Source organism: Echinops telfairi, unplaced genomic scaffold (assembly GCF_000313985.2).
Source record: "Echinops telfairi isolate 266 unplaced genomic scaffold, ASM31398v2 ScPeMD7_23;HRSCAF=83, whole genome shotgun sequence".
Taxonomy (NCBI): Eukaryota; Metazoa; Chordata; class Mammalia; order Afrosoricida; family Tenrecidae; genus Echinops; species Echinops telfairi.
Genome location: NW_022103920.1, coordinates 15,351,237 through 15,354,537, shown reverse-complemented (window position 1 = coordinate 15,354,537; position 3,301 = coordinate 15,351,237).

Here is a 3,301-nt window from a genome sequence, read left to right as displayed (position 1 = left end):
TTAATCATGTTAGGAATCAAGATAAGATAGCCCAGTGACGTCAAGGAACTCTGAGCCTACAGCCATGCCGGCCAGTGCTCTACCCATTCAGACAACGTTACCCACAAAAATGAAAAGGGGAAGAGGCAAGAAACCAGCAGTAGCAACCAGTAGTCATCATCTGAGGTCAGAGCCAGGAGGCTAGCCAGGAGACTCTGCAGGCCGTACTAAAGCTAGGTGATCCGCTTTCTCCTCGAGGCGTCTGCCGGGCTGGCAGGGCTCTTGGCAGCCAGCTTGCTGTCCTGCCGCGTAGATTCCCCAGACCTGCCCCGTGGCTCAGCAGCTCGTGGCCCATTTCTTTCTTCCCCTCCCTCTGGTGCCCAGGGCGCATGTGTGCACGGCGGCGGTGTCCACGGCATCAGAGTTCTTCACGCTGGGCAGTCTTGAAGGTCTGTATTTATGCATGGCTTCAAGTACCTCTTCTATCTCCTTGGGAAACTGGTGGAAAAGCCAGGGCCATAAACCAGTTCTCCAGGCCAGAGGAGAGCAGGGTCTTAGGGTCACACCTGCTGGGCTTGTTATTTGGCGCCTGTTCCGGCTGGGGGCTGGGACTGTCACGAGCAAGCTGGTACTGATTCCAGTCCAGACCTCTCCCTCAGACCGTCCATTTCCTTTCTCACCTCTGGACCCTGCTCCCATCACCGTCTCAGGCAACAGGCTTTCTCCCTAGAAAGCCAGCTGGCCCGGGGTGTGTCTCCTAGCCAGCTGCCGCCTTGTCTGTCTGAGAGTGTGTGCATGGTGCTGTGAGTGGTCTCTCGCCCTCGGAGAAAAGCACACTCCATCCTGTCCTTCTAGAGATGGAACGGCGCTCTTCTTTTTGTTAACGTGCACTTTTTGTTCTAGTGCTTTTATCTTTGCGCTTCTCAAAGGGAAAGGGACTCCATTCACCCACCTCCCTCCCACGGTGCCATCTGAGGTGTCTGGGCGGGGGGGCGAGGGGTGGGCATTGTGCTGCTCAGAGGGCTGGGTGGGGCATTCGGGACACCTTGATGTGTCCCTGTAAGTGCCTCTTTTTTCACCTCGCTTTTAAATTCTTCTTCATCTCACACGGGACCTCTGTAGCTTCTGTGTGGTTTTAAAATCACCTTTGAGTTCTGGCTAAATTGTTGTCTTCTGGTGTCTGGGGTTGGGAAAGAGATGCCTTTGGCCTCTGGACTTGGCCTTCTGATGCCCGGGTGTTCCTGTGGCCCGCAGCTGTGCTGGCTGACTTGCTGGAGCACAGCTTCTGTAAAGTCCTGTGCGTCATACCACTCACCCGTGAGTGTGGGTCCTTGGGGCTTGAGGGCCGTGAGGCCGTGGCAGGATGGGGAACAGTTCTCCCAGGGGTCTCGCACCCTGTTCGTGCCCCTTACACTCTGCCATTGCCAGCCTACTCGGCATTTCACCCCTAACCACCCACGTATGGGCGTGTCCCCCCCTCACCCTCCCCCCCTGAGTCCGTTGGGGTCCCGAGTGGTCTCACCCCTGGTCTGGTGTTGTGATTCAAAGTGGTACCATCTTTTTAGTGTAATTTTCAAGCCCCTGAGCGCACTTCTCTCTGAGAGCGAGCTCCACGGGCCCACACAGAGCTCTGCTGCCTTCGCTGCCCTGGCTCTGGGAGCTGGAGTAGCCCGGTTGTCGGGCAGGGGAGGGCCTAAGTCACAGTGTCTTTCAGAGACAAGGCTGGCTGCTCAGCCTCTGTGCCCACCCGACGGCACCGAGGTTCTGGGGTTCTGAGCTGGCGCAGCGATCACCCTGCTGCTTCAGCTGGGGAGAGAGGAGGCCTGATCCCACCACACTGGCTGTCACCCTTCCGTAAGCTCCCGGGGCTGTCTTCTCCAAGGAGACCTCAGAGGCCTCCGTCCACAGCGTCTTTCTGTGGTAACACTAGTAACGTTGCTGCCGCCCGGCCTGGTGCTGTAGAGCCCATGTGTACATGAGTTCTGGTTGCCAAACGAAGCGCTATAACGACTTCGCGTAGGTGATGGGCTGGGCATCTCGGCTCTGGGCACTGCAGCGTGTGTCTGGGAGTCCATGCCAGCTGCTTCTCAGCCTCCCGGAGGCACGCCCAGCATTGCGTGCAGTCTCTCAACTCCAGTGCAATCTAGAGATGATCCACCCCGGTGTGGTGCGGTTAGGCGAGCTCCTCTGGCTGGCATGGGGATGCCAGCGCACTACTTGAGTCAAACCACACGAAGGTTTTTAGATGTGAACCTCTGGCTTCAGCCAACACTCGGCGTAGCTGTGTTTTCAAGTTCAGGCGTTCAGACTCCGTTTCTTACAGAGACTTTCTATTCCGAGTTTGCTGCGGCTGGGGTTCTGTTCCCAGCCCCCTTCACGCTCCTCTCGTTCGCACATCTTCCCACATAGCATGAGCGCAGTGCAAGGCAGCCCTGCAGGGAGTTTCAGAAACCGAGGAAGGAAACCCTGGTGCTTTGTGCGTCAGCTCTCCAGGTCGAGGCTGTTGTGTCTGTGAGCTTGAGACGTTGTTACATGAACGCAGCAGCAAGGCTTTCTCCATTCAGTAAAGTACCTGGAAAAGCTACCCCCCATGTGGGGTCATTTGGCATGTTCACCACGGAAACCCTTTCCCCTGGCAGAATGTTTGGTTTTTTTATCAGGGTCCGAGCAACAGGATGTAAAACTTGGCTCTAATCTATTCATGCCCTCTACAGAGCTAGATTTAAAGAGTATTAAAAATAATAACATTTCTAAACAAAAGTCTTTTTTACGTATGTTACCTTGGGTTACCCAGAGTCACCCCAGGAAGCACAGGTGATTGCAGTCTGCAGAGAATCCGAGTTTCCACTTTCTTATCAAGCCCTCGGCTGGTTTCCCGTTCTTACTCACCCCCCCTTTCCCACAAGCACCTCCTCTTCTCAGGAGTGGGGGCTAAGGTGGGAGGGACGGCTAGGAGAATGGGTCGCAGGGGGTGGTCCAGCCTGACAGCTCTTGCCGGGCACCCTGTGGTGGCCCTGAATCAGAGGCCTCCCTACCCGCCCTGCGGCTGCAGCAGTCCCCCCAGGCCCAGTACTTCCTCCGTCACCCCTACAGGCCTTGGCACCCACGGGAAGAAAGGGCTGTGCTGTGAGAGGTGCTGGGGCTGCCACCACCTGGCCTGGCCTGTAACACCCCACCCCTGAATGCAGAAGCCTTCTCTGTCTTGAAAAGAGTCACACAGCCAGAGGCACCCTCTGCAACCGACTGTCAGTGGTCCTTCCTCGAAACTGTTGTGTCTGTGTGGGGTCTCACCAGGGGGCCGAGTGCCACAGGCCGCCGAACC